Source organism: Neophocaena asiaeorientalis, unplaced genomic scaffold (assembly GCF_003031525.2).
Source record: "Neophocaena asiaeorientalis asiaeorientalis breed wild unplaced genomic scaffold, Neophocaena_asiaeorientalis_V1.1 scaffold251, whole genome shotgun sequence".
Taxonomy (NCBI): Eukaryota; Metazoa; Chordata; class Mammalia; order Artiodactyla; family Phocoenidae; genus Neophocaena; species Neophocaena asiaeorientalis.
Window position 1 is genome coordinate 786968 of NW_020173377.1, and position 16581 is coordinate 803548.

Sequence of the window (16581 nt, forward strand, 5' to 3'; positions counted from 1 at the left end):
GGCCCTCCGCGCGCGCCGCGGCCTGACAGCCCCAATTAAACGGCGTCTCGGACGGCCGCGCGCCGAGGCGTCCTCCGGGGGGCGGGGCCGCGGGGCCGGCGCCCGAGCTTAAAGGCGCCGTACCTCCGCCGCCCCTCCCCACGGGGTACGTGGGCGCGCGAGCGGTCCCGTGTGCCCGGAGACCTGCGCCCCGGCCTTCGCCCCGCTTCAGCGCTGCTGCATTCTCGCCTGGCCCAGAACTGATTATGACTCGCCTGGGGGCCCGGCCAAGACCCTCTCGGTTCCCCTATCCCGCGCTCCCAGCTCTTCTGTGCCCTACCCTGAAGGGCTGCCCTGGGGGCGTCCTGCGCGTGGCATCCCCTTCCTACGTTCACGGAAGCAGAGTTTCCCCGGGGATGGGGCGGAGGGAAGGGGCGATCAGGCTGAGCCAAAGCCCCCTCCTCCTGTCAACGCCATTCATTCATTCTCAGCGAGTTCATTCAACAAATGGAAATTGAACGCCTACTACGTGCCATGACCTGTGCTTAGGCGGTCACCGTTTCTGGCAACTTGCATAGTCCCAATGAGGGCTACACGCTTGAAGACCTGAAGGTAGTCTCACCCCAGCAGGCCTGAGGGGAGATCAGCACCTAGGCAACTGGCGGAGTAGGACGGCCCAAGCCCGTGCCACCCTCCACGGGCAGGGGTGAAGAAATCCTGAAACGACCTGGGAAGAGAGAGCGGGCCCTTTAAGGAAGCTTCACAAGCGGGGTGGTGACAGGCGCCGAGTGAAGCGCCACGTGACTTTTCCACGGGAGCGGGTGCTGGGGGGGATCCTCTTTAATCGGCTCTCCTCCTCCCACCTCCCAACGCACCAATCAACTTTCGTGGTAGGCGGGAGTGCGTCACGCAGGTGGCCAATCGCGGCCGAAGGAGACGGTGGGGCGGAGAGAGGAAGGCGGGGCCCGCCGAAAGTTCCACCCAGCGCGGGAAGTGGGCGGGGTCTCAGCGAGCGCTGTGTATCGGCTCGCAGGCTGCCTAGGCGGAGTAGGTGAATGGATCCGCAGGTAGCGCTGGAACAAAGCGGCTCGACTCGAACGGTGCGCGTGCGCAGGGCCTGCCGCACTTTCCCTACTGAGTCAGGGTTGTCTGTGTCGGGAGGGAGCTCGCGGCTGATCCTGCGGTTCGTCTGGTCCGTTCCCTGCTGGGTGGAGTGCTCCCACATCCTTGGGGTTTATCCTTCCCACTCTGCCCGAGGCTGGTCAGCTCACCACCACCTTGCCTCTACACCCAGCTGGAGGGAGGTTAGCGTCAGAGATGAAGGGCGGTGGCGCTTGAGATTTGCCGAAGGGAGTGCTTCTGGAACCCGCAGGATTTGAGCTTTCCGCTGACAGGAAGGCACGAAGAGGGGCGGCCCTGGGTTAGTCCCCGCTGCCCACCTCCCTCCCCCCACCCCCCCTTTGTCATCCATGCGAAGGATAGTCTATGTGAAGGGTTTCATCCCGCTGCAGGGCTGTGTCGAAAAGAAGCAGGGATCTCTCCCACAGTCACACTCCCAGCAAGATGACAGCACTGCAGTCATAGGTGGCCTTATCACCCAAGATTCGATGCCCAGAGAGGTGATAGGAGAATCAGGTCTCTGGTCTCCCGCGCAGGCTTGTCCTAGGGTTGCTGGGCAGAGCCTACTTCCCTGGGGACCTAGGACGAGTGGAAAGGGCTCCCGGGGCCTGAGGGGCCCAGATATGGATTCTGCCCTGCCACCTGCTGACGTGTTGTGTGGCCCGAGTATGGTTCCCACCTCTCTGGGCCTCAGTTTTCCCCACGTGGGATCGTGCTGGTCTGGACACTGCCCAACCAGTCCACCACAAATCTGTCAGCCTGGGAGGGTGGTTCTCTGAAGCCAGGCCCCTTAGCCGGTAGTCCAGGTGCTGGTTGTCAGGGATGGAGACAACCAGCACCTCACTCAAAAGGCCTGAGCAGACCCACAAGGGAGGGGACCTGCTGGCCAGTGAGTCATTCCTCAACGGGCTTGTTGGGGGCCTTTTGGAGCTTCACCTACAGCAGTGCCTGATGAGGAGTTGACCATTGTTCTCACTAGTGGGGGCACAACTGCGAGGGGACCCTCCACCGTGCCCCCCCAGTCTCCATTCCCCGTGTGCGAGGAAGCCCCTCCCGGAAGAGGGGAGGAGGCCCACCACCCCTCACATTAGCTTGTGATGGCTCCCTAGTCTCCCTCACCCTCTGGACTCCTCTAGCGGGGACAGCTACCCTGGAGGAGAGACCTGTGAGGATGTGTGGAATTGGGAAGACTCCCTGCGGGGTGGGGGGCATCCTCCCGCAGGGATGTAAAAAGAGGCAGGGTTTGACTGAGTACAGGAGAAGGGAGAGCATCTGGGGAGGGGGTGACAGGGGGAGCAAAGGGGTGGAAGAGAATTAGCCTGACCATGGGAGATGCTGCAGTGGTCCTGGGCCCCCATTACCCTGGCTGGAGGAGAGCCGCAAAGCCTTGGTTCCTGAGTGGAAGCCCTGCCTACAGTCTTGAACCGCTAGACACAATGCGTAAAGTGGATCCCAGCAGGGCTGCCCTTGGGTGTTAGGGAAGGGGGCAAGGGACAGACACAGAACCCTCTGACATACATGGCTCAGAGCATAACAAGAACTTGCCTATGGTCAGACAGCAAGAGGCCAGAGCTGCCCCTGCCCAGGGCCTTGCTCTGCACCTGTGACCCTCCCTCAAGGATACTGGGAGAGGGGACCTGGTACCTTGGGTGAGAGCATGGGATCAAAGACATTCCTCCTCCTCAGGAATGTGGCCTTTCCTGCCCTTCAAGGTTCAGACCCTCCCTCACCTGCAGCCCCTGGGAGAGGTGCCCCACTCACTAGGGTCTCCCTGAGGGGCAGGGGGGCCCCAGAACAGGTGTGAGTCCCTGGGGGTGATTGGGTCTCAGGAGGGGAGCTGCGGGTGGGGTGTGTTTGAACTCTCTGCGGGCTGTACCCCTCTCCCACACCCCTCCAGGCCTTTGCACATGCTCTTCCCTCAGTCAGGACATTTTTTCGCCCTCACCTTTTGCCTGCCTTCTAGAATATCCCAGCTCAGTTGTCACCCTCAGGGAGGCTTCCTCTGATCCTCCAGGCTAGATTAGCCCCCCTGTTCTGTGATCCCAGGACCCCTGCCCCCCAACTTTGCTCTGGACTCTATCACAGTCATGGTTACACCGCCCACCAGACTTTCTCCCTTTGGATGTCCAATGGTATGCCTGCCCCTCCTCAAGGCCATTTCTCCTCCTGCCGTCTCTGTCTCATCCCTCATCCCCCAGTTGCCAGGCCCAAACCCATGAGGCACGTTTGGAGCTACCTACCCTGTCTGCACATATCCAGCCCCAGAGCCACACAGTGAAGGGGGCTTCCCAGCCCGGCAAGGCTTAGCTGTGATGGTGGGATGTTTGATGTGAACTGAACAGATATGAACTGGTGTGTACCACCCCCCCCAAACACATGTCCACATGGCATGGTGACCTAGGAGCTGTGTCACCAAGAATAGTTTAAGCATCTTGGAAGCAGACTTTCCTTTTCTCACTGTTGCCCCTGGATTTCTTAGAGATGGGCCAGCATGTTTGAATGGCATATGCTGGAGGGGCAGGAGGGGAGGAGGGTCAGTTTCTTGCCCTCCTACCCTAAAGAGGCTAGCACAAATTTGGGATGAGCTCCTGCTTGCTTCCAGGAGGGCAGCTTTCCAATCAAGGTCTATTTCCCACTATGAGAGCTGAGCAGGGGCTGGAGCAGGGGCTGGGGCAGGGCACTCCAGTCCGTGATGCCTGCTGCTGGTGACAGAGCTAGTCTCTGCCAAGGGCAGCTCCACTAGGCTGGGGGAGATGTGCCATCAGAGCCCTGCCTGAAACCCAGACTAGGGGTCACTATGCTTGCCCCTGAACCTTGGGACAGCTTCTCCCGCATCCCTTGGTGAGGTGCCTGCCTGGGTTACAGTCAGAACAAGTAGTGTCTAAGCCAGGCCAGGAGTGGACTGTGAAAAGCCTGGCAACTCTCCTGCCCTGCACAGAACTCCTGGCTGTACACATCCATGCATGTGCACGCACGCACACACACACACACACGTAAGGACACATAAGACAGGCCCAAACACCCATAGATCTACCTATACATGCATATATGCTCACAGGCACATAAGCGTGTACGTAGAAATACACAAATACAGACCTATGCACCAGTGCAGAAATGTACAGTACACATGTACACACACACTCACTGTGATATGCACACATGCAAACAGACCCTGTATGTGTGGGCACTTGCCACTCTTGCTGGAGGGGTGCCCACAGACAGATAACCCGGAGGGGCTGTTACAGGCTGATGGAATCCATGTTCTTCTCCCACAGCCCTCCAGTCAACTGGGCTCACCCTTCCATATTAGCCATTGCTGGGATCTCCGTGGTGACTAGTTCTGGATGGAACAGAAGTCCATCCCGGCCTACCTCCCAGCAGGGGGCTGCCAGACCCTGCCTGGGTGATGGCAGCATGGCACAGGGAAGCTGTTGCCTGGGACAGCTCTGCTGCTGGGGGCCCAGCCTATCCACCCTCTCCCTGCCCTGCCCAGGTGTTGGGGCAGAGGGGGTAGGAGGTCAGGGCCCTGGGGAGCAGGTGAGAGAGAGGGCCACACCCAGGAAAATCAGAGAACAAAACCTGGCAGGATGGAAGCCAGGGCCTAGAAGATCTGGGAACTCCCCAAAGCCACCTGGAGAGGGTGGAGGGGAAGAGCGAAGAGAGCCTTGCCTCTGCAGGAGCCTCCCCTCCCATTCAGGCTCATTTTCTGAGCACCTGCCCTGAGCAAGGGAGTGTGCAGGGCAGTGAAGTGGGACCTCAGAGGGGGAACTAGACATATGTAATTCCTCTCTCCCTGCTCCCCACCCAGCAGTGACTGCAGGCTTGGCCAACCTCCCCAGGTGGACTCCCTGGGGCTACTCACTTGAGAGCATGCCTTTCCCAGCCACACACCAGCCCACTGGGGCCTGCCTCAGTGTGGAAGACTCACCACTCGGCCACGTTTCATCCCTGGCAGGCATTACTAGTCAATCACAGGACTTGCTGAACCATCCTCTGGCCTGAAAACCCTTCCAAGCAGGCAGGACCAGGTGATCAACTGTGGTAGACACGGGAGGTAAAACCTTTTTGCTAACGTCTCAATTCATAGCCAGACCAGCTATGCTTCTCTGTCCCCACCCCCAGCTCACTTCACTCTGACCACCTCCTGCTTCCTACTCGGTGCCCAGACACAGCACCCTTGCCTCCACACACTTCCTCATTCCATGCCCACCCCCGAAATTATCTCCAGCTTCTGAGGGGCCATGGCCTCAGGAAGCCTGCCCTGCTTAACCACAGCAGAGTCTGCTCCTGCTCCGAGTCCTCCCCTGCAGGGCCCAGCATTTTCCACTCTCTACCCAGTGGAGCCTCCCCTCTGTGACTTCCCCTGTGTGAGCCTCCCTTCATCACTGGAGTCCCCCACGTGGTCATGCAGAGTCCTGGGGCCCAGCCAGGCCTTCCTCATGACCCCAATTGCCCTCTGTTCCAAGCTGTCTTGGGCATGGGGTTCCCCTTAGAGTATGGGGGTCTGCTGGGCTGGTCAGCCTGGGCAAGTGAACATTTCAAGGCCTGCTCGGGGCTGGCTGCCTTGGGACTGATGTCAAGCAGGCCTGATCCCAGCACAAAGGCCCTACCCCATGGCCCTCATGCCAGTGCAGTGTTCGCCAGCTCAGCCCCGCATTGCCCCAGTGTCCCCAGTGAGGTGAGTAGAGCAGGGCTTGTCTGTCCATTCTACAGGTGAGAAAACTGAGGCCTAGGAAGGGAAATGTCTTGCCCAAGGGCCTGGCTCCAGCCCCAGCCAGTTACTCACTTACCCATGGGGCCTGGGGTGAGTCATTGTGGCCCAGGTGATGGGAAGGAAACACATAAACACAAGCAAGTGGGAAGGACGGTCTGGTAGGAGGGTGGATATGCCTGCCTGGGGCTCCCACACACAGGCCCCTGTGGTCTTACTGATCAGGAGCCCACCTGACGGTTTCAAGTCTTGTTTCCTTCTGGCCCCGTGTCCAGGCTTTGCACCAGCCCTGGGAGGGCTGTCAACTCATTTGACAGGTGGGGAAACTAAGGGCCATGGTTACAACCCCAGCTATGGCAGGGGGCTGGGCCCCAGACTAACAACCCAGAGCTCCTTTCCCCCAACCCAGGGGTTTCCAGCTGGCTCTTACCTGGCTCCAGGCTCTACAGGGAACCCCTTGCTCTACCAGCTGTTTCCCATCACTGGGGTGGAAGGGGGCCAACACTGCCAGGGTGGGGGTATGGGCAAGCTACTCGCCCCATAAGGAGAGGGGGCTGTATCCTGCACATAGCATGTGTGCTATCAAATGCTCTTTCTACTTCCATGGCTAATCCTTCCCTACCCAGAATCTGTCCACTTTCACTACACAGTCCAGGCCCTCCTATCTCTCCCGTGGACCATCTCCCTAGCCTTCTTCGCAGCCTCCCCACCCAGCAGCCAGAGGGATCTTTTTTTTTTTTTGCGGCATGCGGGCCTCTCACCTCCGCGGCCCCTCCCATTGCAGAGCACAGGCTCCGAGGCTCAGCAGCCATGGCTCACGGGCCCAGCCACTCCGCGGCATGTGGAATCTTCCCGGACCGGGGCACGAACCCGTGTCCCCTGCATCAGCAGGCGGACTCTCAACCACTGCGCCACCAGGGAAGCCCCAGAGGGATATTTTGAGAATCAGACCTGGTCCTCCCCTGCTCTGAAGCTTCTCACCATCCGGGCACAGGCCAGCATGGCCCTCAGTGATCTGGCATGGCCCCTCTCTCCACCTCCTCGCCTCCCATCAGGGTCCAGGATTCTCTGGTTGCCCAGCCCAGGCCCCTACATCATCTTGCTCTCTCTTCAGGGCCTTTGCACTCACTGGTCTGCTTGTTGGAGCCCTCCTGTCCTGGCTCTTTCCTTTGACTACCTGCTTATCCTTCCCCCCAAACCAGCTCATCCTCCAGAGCCAGGGGGGGCACCGGGAAGTGGGATCCCACCTTTCTTCTGGACTCTGTGTTGTCAGCCATGAGCACATGGTCCTGTGATTTAAAATGCCTTTGGCTCTTCTCTGCCACACTGGAGGATTCCAGAAACCTCTCACTTCCATTCTCCACCTGGGCCTCAGCCAGTCCTGCATGACCTGCCCAGAGTCAGAAGGCTTCTTACCATGAAGGGATGGCTCCCCGCTCCCACCATGCCTGGCAGGGCCTCATCCTTGTCCTTGGGCTGCAGGCCTCAATTTCCCTGTTTCAGAGAGAGCACTCCACCCCCAACTCTGGTGCAGCTTATCCTTCCTCTGCAAATTGAGCCCAAACTCCCACCTCCTGGTGGACCCAAGGGTCCCTCAGGTCCCAAGCCTGGGTTCCAGTCCTGCATACCACCACTCTCAAGCCTGGAAGAGGGGCTGGGATGGGTGGGGGAAGCCCCATCTGCTGACACTGAGGTCATCCCTAGAGGGCCAGGAGAAACAGCTCAACAGCCCCAAGAAACCAGGCAGCTGGCTCTGATATCCTTGGGGTTTGGAGGAAGGCAGAGGAGAGAGGAAAAGGACTCAGGTAAGTTTGGCTGGGCTGGTTCCCTGCCCCAAAGTCATAGGTCAAGGTGAGCCCTTTCCTCTTGCATGCCGCTCACCAGAACCTTTGCCCTGGGTTGATCTCCCCTCCATCTTATGACACTTTAGGGCTTGTGGGCAGCACCTCATGAGCCCACCTGGGGCTCTGAGGGATGGAAGCCAGGGCTTTAGGGGAGCAGGGGTCCTTGGCTGCTGGCCTCTGGCCACCGTATCACCCTTGGCCTCCCACTTGAAGCTTCTGATCCTTCTGAAGCCACCTCTGCCAGGAAGGGCCTGGAGCCCCAGTGGTTTGAGCAGGGGTGGGGGGCAGGAGGGTGACTCGGGCAGGGATTCCCAGCCAGAGCAAAGGCAAGGAGCAATGGTGGAGTCCGGGGTGATGCCCTGGTCCGTCTTTGCCAAACCAGCTATGGCTTTTTGATTAGGAGAGCCAGCAGTGGCAGGCTCCTGACAGTAAAGCCAATCCAACCTCTGAGGCTGGGAGGGCGAAGGGGGCTGGGAATTCCCAAAGCACCTGGCAGGCGGATGTGCCAGGGGTCTGGGCTGGGTCTGCTTCCGGTGGGCCAAAGGGCGGTGCCTGGTAGGTCTCACTGTAGCTGCCAGGCCTAATTGCCTCATTTGCATCTGCCTACTGCCAGCCTGGGCCTGTCTGGTCCCCTCCCCATCAGTCCACACAGCCGTTTTTCAGGAATTCCTCCTATAAGGCATTGATGGTGACAGTGATGGTGATCATGTGACCACGATGAGGTTGGGGAAATGGCCTGGGAACCAGCTGGCCTGGCCCTGACACAAGGTTGCTGTGTTGAGGCCTCAGCACTCAGCCCTATTCTAGGTTTCATGCCCAGCACCATCCCATATGGGCTCAGCTGTCCAGAGGTCGCCTGGAGCTCTATGTGCCATGTTCTCAGGTAGGCAGGCACGGGTGGCAGCACTAGGAAACAGTCTGGGGAACTCCCCTTCTTGATGTGGCCTCACCCAGCCCTATTCCTGCCAGAGGGGTACATGCCCTCAAACCTGGGATACTCCCTCCCTGCAAAGACTAGGGTTCTCTGGGAGAGAAGAGGGACCAGTGAACTCTCAGGGCTCCTAGTGGGGCCCTCTGAGGTTGTTACAGGGAGGACCAGGGATCAGCTCTGCTTAAGGCCCCCTTCCCACCTCCCTGCCCCTTGCCATGGCTTATGCAATCTCCCATTAGAAGCCAGCACTGCCCTGACCCCCACTGCCAGATGGGACAGCCCTCTGGCCTGAGCCATAGGGGTGGCTCCGAGACCAGGGCTGGTGGCCGTGAGGCATTGAGAAGGCAGTTTGGCCAGAGCTGGAACTCTCTGTCAAAACCTCCCCAGAAACAACAGGCCAGGCCCAAGAACTCAGGCTGGGGAGTGGCTGAATTCCCCAGGCCATGAGCACTACTGGGACACAGAGCTCCCACGTAGGAGGCAGCTGGAACCCCCGGATCTGGGGTGCTGCTGTGGACTTGGGTGGCCCCTGGAGGTGCCCCAGCCTCTTCATCTATAAAGTGAGGCAATACCTTCTGCCTACCCTAACTCCCAGGGGTGCGGGGCAGCTAGGCAGGTTCTGCCTCGGAACTGTCAGAGGGAAGGGTCTCTTTCGCCTAAGGAGCTGGGCACAGACTCCCAACCACCCCCATGCACTGCAGGAGTGCCTTGGCCTGACACCTGTACCAGACGAGGTCAAGTGCTGACCACCTGCCAGACCCTGCGCTGGACATAGCCGGACAACCCGTTGTGGCCCTCAGATGACCAAGGTGTGAGTGTGCCATGTGTGTTGGGACAGGGCATGGGTAAGATGGGAGAGGTGGAGACTGGGGAGCCTGCCTGTAATGCTGACTCCACCACCGGCCTCCCCTCTCCAGGCCTGTTTCCTCCTCTATAGAATGGGGTACTGTACACCATGCGAGGCTGCTTGAGGCAGGAGGAAACATGCCGTGTGAAGGCTCCAGTCCAGGGCTGAGCTCATGTCCCCCTGCTGAGCCCTCTTATGCCTGGACAGTGGGGAGAGGGCCCCGGGGGCAGGCAGTGACCCCTGTGGGAAGGGGTCCTGGAGGGGAGGCCTGGGAAGGGGGCTTGTAAGCAGCTGTGCCGGGGAGTGTGGGCAGAACGGACTCTGAGCAGAGAGGCTGGCTCCAACAGGAAGAAAAACAGAGACAGAGGAGACAGCAACTCTTCTGAACCTGCAGCTGGTGGCTGTCCTGTCCTGAGGCTGATGTGGGGCCATGGACATGCCCAACACCCCATGGGGCAAGGCCCTGCCCACCAGCCTCATGCCTCTGCCTCTGTGTCCACCCCTGCCTACCTACCTGCCATGAGGGAGGGAAGCGGAGTCACCAGGCCCTGGCCCAGCTCCAGCCTGGTCCTACCTCCAAGTCTCAGCCACACCAGCCCCCTGCTGCCTCCTCACCCTTCCTTAGCTGTCACCACCATTCGATTCCCACCCTTTGCTCAGACCCAGCAGACAACAGCCCCTGCTCTGACCCTCAGGGAGCTTTCCCATCAGGGGTCTTTGACCCATGGCTCCTGCCTCCCCAGGGCTCTTCCTGTAGAACTGTCCAAAGTGGGATCCATAGAACACTAGGCCCACCTCATAGAGAGGGTCATGTGGTCAAATGTCTGAAAAACACTGTGAACTCTGTGGCCCCAGCTGCATAGCATAGGAGTGTGTTAAAGGCTCTGAGAAGTCCTGCAGGGATATAGCTGGCTTAATTTTGTTCATCTGGCAATTCCCAAACTCTGGTGACCATAGCATCAGTTTTTTGCATAATCTCCACTCCCAGCCCATGGGACTGTGCACTCAGCCTGTCCTTCAGGAGAGAAAATAGCCTTGTCTTGCCCAGTGGCTGCTCATACCATGTTCTCTTCCCTGGACTTCCTTTCTCATTTTCAGATGAGAAGCTGAGGATCATCAAGTAGCTGCTCAGAACCCCACACCCTCCCTCTGGCCGGCTCTAGGCGCCCTGAGGTCTGCTTTTCACCAGCAGGTCCGACTGCCATCCCAGCCCGGCTCCTGGGAGGCTAGGATGATTAAATGGGTACCGGGCAGAGATGAGTCGGAGCCTGGCCAGCTTCCCCCAACCAGCACCAGCCAGCTCTTGGCCATGACCAGCTCCTGTGGTCTCTAGCTCAAGGCTGCACAGGGCCAGACAGGGGCCAGACAGGGAGGCTGGTCCTCTCAGCATGGGGGCTGTGGACAGGGCCCCCTCCTCAAGCCCAGGCCAGAGTTGGGTTACAAGCTCTGAGGGTCTCCTAATGAGTTCCACATGCGAGTGAGGGCCTCTGAGAGGAAATGGGAAGGGGCTGGGGGAGGGGGAGAGGGGCCTGAGAGGGGACTGGAAACATGTGTTTGGAGGAGGAAGCCAGGGGGAGGGGGAGTGGAGGGAAGGCTCTCCCCAGAAGTCTTGTGCTCACCCCCACAAGGTGGCTACCAGGCTCCCAGCCCCTGCAGCAGGCCCCCAGGCCAGCAGTCTTGGGGGGAGACCCCTTAGAGGGCCCACTCCTCTCCAGGCAGAAAAAGCCCCAAATCCTTGGCCCTGCTTGACTGGGGTTCTGAGCCATTAGAGGCAGGATAGAACCAGGTGGGTGGGAGGGCCCATGGGGGCATGATGAAGCCCCTCCACAGCCAGCCAGCTGGCCAGCAGCAAGATCCTCATTCAGATCCAGCCCAGCTACCCCTACCCAACCAGAGAGCCCTGGATGCAGCGAGGCCACTGACCTGTCAGCCCTGACCCCCACCTTTGCCCCTCTCGGCTAGCGGGTGGGCAGGGAGCCCTGGCATGTGGGTTGGCTGCCCCACCATCCCTCCCTGTCCAGTGGGGGCCATGCCTGGCCATTCAGATTGGCCTGGTGGCTGGAAGCCTCATTAGGAAAAGGCTGTCTAGGAGCCATGTTGGCATGTGGAGTGGGGTGTCCAATGAGAGAGACCCATGGTGGTTAGGGAGCAGACTGAGGGCCTCATGGGGTACAAAGGGTGTCCCTCCCAGGAACACTAGTTGAACCCCAGGTTTCTAGTCAGCTGACCAAGGCTGAGCCTGGAGTAGGCCTTGTAGTCAGCTGGCTGGCCTGTAGCATTCTGATGCTGGGGGCCCAGACCTTCAGCCCCCACCCACCTCCAGCCACCTCCCCAGGCCATGGATTGGAGCCCTGCAGGCACAAAGTCTGTTCTTAGAGCTTTGTGTGAATTGTGAGAGCAAATCTTTCCCGCAGCCCTGTGAGGCCAGTACTACTTTTACCCCATGCTGTGGATGAGGAGGCCAAGGCACAGAAAGGTAAAGTCAGGGCATTCCTGGCAGTAGGGACAGTAGGTACAAAGGCCCTGGGGCTGGAATGTTCCTGGTGTGTCCAAGGAATAATCAGGAGGCTGGTGTGGTGGGAGGGGCATGAAGGGAGGGTGGAGGGTGGTAGGAGATGGGGGTGGGGGAATGGGCAGGATTGAGTAGGGCCTCTTGGCTGTGGTGAGCATTGTGGCCTATACTTGAAGAACAGTAGGTACAAAGGCCCAGAGGCTGGAATGTTCCTGGTGTGTCCAAGGAATAATCAGGAGGCTGGTGTGGTGGGAGGGGCATGAAGGGAGGGTGGAGGGTGGTAGGAGATGGGGGTGGGGGAATGGGCAGGATTGAGTAGGGCCTCTTGGCTGTGGTGAGCATTGTGGCCTATACTTGAAGGAGGCTGGGGAACTGCTGGAAGGGGTTGAGCAGGGATGGCATGAACTATCTTACAAGTTTTCTTTTTATTATTTATTATTTTTTAATCTTACAGCTTAGCCGACTCTGGCTGCTATGTTGAGAACAGAGGGAGTGGGCCAAGGGCAGAAGTAGACCAGGCAGGAAAGGAGCAGGCATCATCTCAGCAGGTCCTGGCTCCTTGTGGGGCTAGCTCAGGATGGCCTGAGTGGTGGGCAGATTGGAAGGGCTCTCACCTGACCTGCCCCAGCCTAAGCCCCCTTCCCTCACCAGAGGGGCCTCCAGAGCTGAGGTTCCCCCAAACCAGAGGCAATTATCCCAACAGGAGCTTTGGGAGGAAATACAGATGGCCAATAGGCACATAAAAAGATGCTCAACATCGCTGATTATTAGAGAAATGAAAATCAAAACTACAACGAGGTATCACCTCACACCAGTCAGAATGGCCATCATCAAAAAGTCTACAAACAATAAATGCTGGAGAGGGTGTAGAGAAAAGGAAACCCTCCCACACTGTTGTTGGGAATGTAAGTTGGTGCAGTCACTGTGGAAAACAGTATGGAGGTTCCTCAGAAAACTAAAAATAGAATTACCATATGATCCAGCAATCCTACTCCTGGGCATATATCCAGACAAAACTAGAATTCAAAAAGGTACATGCACTCCTGTGTTCATAGCAGCACTATTCACAATAGCCAAGACATGGAAACAACCTAAATGTCCATCAATGGATGAATGGATAAAGAAGATGTGGTACATATACATGATGGAATACTACTCAGCCATAAAAAAGAACAAAATAATGCCATTTGCAGCAACATGGACGCAACTCGAGATTATCCTACTAAATGAAGTAAGTCAGACAAAAAGACCAATACCATATGATATCACTTATATTTGGAATCTAAAATATGACACAAGTGAACCCATCTATGAAACAGAAACAGAATCACAGACATAGAGAATAGACTTGTGGTTGCCAAGGTGGAGGGGGTTAGGTGAGGGATGGAGTGGGACTTTGGAGTTAGCAGATGTAAGCTTTTATATATAGAGTGGATAAACAAGGTCCTACTGTATAATAGCACAGAGCACTATATTCAATATCCTATGATATGGGACTTCCCTGGTGGTCCAGTGGTTAAGAATCTGCCTTCCAAAGCAGGGGGCATGGGTTCGACCCCTGGTCGGGGAACTAAGATCCCACATGCCACGGAGCAACTAATCCCGCGGAGTGCAACTACTGAGCCCATGTGTTCTGGAGCCCATGCACCACAACTAGAGAGCCCATGCAGTCTGGAGCCTGTGGGCCACAACTAGAGAGAAGCCCGCATGCCACAATGAAAGATCCCGCATGCCACAACGAAGATCCCGCGTGCCGCAGCTAAGACCTGACACAGCCCCAAACAACAACAAAATTCCTATGATAAACCATAATGGAAAAGAACATTAAAAAAAGAATGTATATATATATGTATAGCTGAATCACCTTGCCTTATAGCAGAAATTAACAACACTGTAAATCAACTATACTTCAATAAAAAAAATATTAAAACTGGAAAAAAAGGAGACTTTGGGACATGTCTCAAAGGACATGGGCATCCTTGTAGAACCTCACAAACGACCCTAGCACACCCCAACTGTGAGGGGAACTGGACCCAACCCCAGAACCAGGGCAATCCTGGGAGCAAAGGTCAACTTCAGAGTTACAGCCAAGAAGTCCCACAGCAGCAGCCCAGACGCGGGCCAGCCCAGGCCTCTGCAACAGAAAGCACCTTCTGTTTCCAGTTAGCAGGCACATGTGAGCTGCTGCCTGGAGGGTCTGGGAAGACTAATTACATTGCTTCTCTAGCTCCAAGTTCCAGAGGCTTCTGGGGGAGCCAATCCAGCAGCAGCTGTCATGGAGAATGATCCTGGGGGTGAGGGTAGGGGTGGGGGGTGTGCTGGCCCCGGGGAACACGATCAGCACTCCCATCCCAACCCTGGGCATGAGGGCATGTCCTCGGGTGGCACTGGCTGGGGTCAGTTTGAGGGGCTCGGTGCAGAGGTGGGGTGGGGCACCACAGGAGCTTCTGGGGGAGCTGGATGGTTCCAGAGAGGCCTGCCAGGTCAAGGCAAGGCCCTGGGTTGAGCCTAGCCAGGGAAGGGCAGGGGCAGGGCAGAGATCTGGAAGAGAGGCCAGGTGAGCAGAGCAGCTGCAGGGCACCTGTGCCCTTGGCCAGGCCTGAGACCAGGAGAACAACATGGACTGGGTAAACGTGGGCCCCAGGTGCTCAGGGACGGTCACAGCTCTGAAGTCAGTCTCCATTCCTCAGCTGAGTCCAGGTGCCCAGCTGAGGAAGGATGGAGATGGCCAGGGGCTGATGTCAGTATGTTGGCTGAGTGACACTGCTGACACGGGCCCAACTCCTGCAGGCCAAGCCTCTGCCCACGGAGCACCCATGAGAGATATCAAAGTCCCACTTTCAGGAACAGGCACTTGTGCCTGCAAGAGCAGCTTAGGACTGAGAAAGGAAAGCTGCCGGAAGATGTGACTTCCTCTCCTGCCCAGGTCCCCCATCCGACAGTGCTCATTTTTCTCATGGGTGGTAGGAGACAGTGGGGGCGGGGGGAGGCCTCCTGCTATAGGCATCGCCCAGGCAGAAGGGGCTCGAGGTGGCCTCACCTGAAGTGAAACCACTCCCCAGCCTTACTCTGTAAATAGGGTCGGGGAGAGTGTTTCCAACACAGCAGCTGACAGCGGAGGAGGGGCCGGCACAGAAAGCTTCCTCATGGCTTTGCCCCAGGCTGTCTGGCCTGGCTCCAGTCTCATCTCGAGCACGAGCATGGCTGTGAATGCCCCACGTTCTGGGCCTCTAGAGAGACTTCCCCCAGAGTGGCCGGCAGAGTGAGCCCGGGGTGCTAGGGCTGGAGCCCACTCAGCAACGGGACAAGGCCCTGTGTCAGGGCGGTGATGCTCACAGGAAGTGAGCAGGGGCCCGCCTGCCTGACACTGACGCCTTGGCAAGGTGGTTCCCTCCTCAGCAGCATGGGGCGGGGTGGGGTGGAGAGGGGGTGCTTGGAGAAAACCCTGGGGCCCAGTTCTGTCCCGCTTAAATGGCCACCCACCAGTTAAGGCTGGAGCCATTAGGGGCCCATCTTGAGCAGATAGTTTAGGAAGATGAGGTTAATGACAGGGAGCTGGGATAGTGTGACTCACCATGCTTGCGCTTGCGCAGCGGGCTGGGTTTCCGGGATTCCCAGCAATCACAAACACCCACCCGCAAGCCTGTGCTGGCCCTAGTGGTGGCCTCGGCCTTGGTGACATCAGAAGAGGTGGGCTTGGAGGGCTTGCCTCCTCAGGTGGGGCAAGGCTGTCTGCCGGCCCAACTCCCTCCTCACCACTGGGGATCCCTGTAGCACGGGCCACGGGGTCAAGAGATCGTAACCCTGGCCACCCAGAACTTCAGAGCCAGAAGGACTCTGGGACCACCAGACTCCATCCCCATGGACATACAGGCCAAGTCCCAGGGAAGGGGTCGGACCCGCCAGAAGTCTCCTTCTAGTCACACACGGAGCACATTCTCCCTCTGAGCGCCTCATGTGCCTGATGAGACGGGCACTAGCTCACAAGTGGTCTCCACAAGGTTACTGAGCTCATTCAAGGTCATGGAGCTAGCAGGGGGCAGAGCCGGGATTTGGACTCTGGTGGTGCCCCTGACTCCCAGAGCGACCCGGACTCCCCTGCTCCTCCCTCTTGCCAGCCTGCCGTCACGCAGCGCGCCCCCACTGAGATCATGGGACACAGGACAAGGATGGTGCTGGGCGGGAGAATGGCAGTTTCCAGGACAGACTGGCTCGTGCTACTCAAGTCTCTGTAGGGACACAGGCCTGCAGGGATCCATCAGCACTTTGTCTGTCAGATACCCCTGGGAGTGGTGACTCAGTAATGAAGGGCGGCAGGCTTGCCATGGGCAGGGGTTGGACTCAGCTGCTGCCTTCTGGCTTGGCCTTCCAGCCCACCTGACCTGCCTCCCTCAGTTTCTCCCGCAGGGAGTACAGATTCATCCCTGGAACCCTGAGGATCTGGCACTGGGTAGGTGGGGGATTGCAATTTAAACCACAGACACCTGTTCTTTCACTTCACATGTTAGGAAAATTAGGGGATGAAGGGATGGGGGTGGGGGCTGGGAACTGCCACTGAGATGTACTTCCTAACAAAACCCCACTAACCTTAAACACATCTTCCTAGCACAAAAAAAAAAAAAAAAAAAATTTGCAATT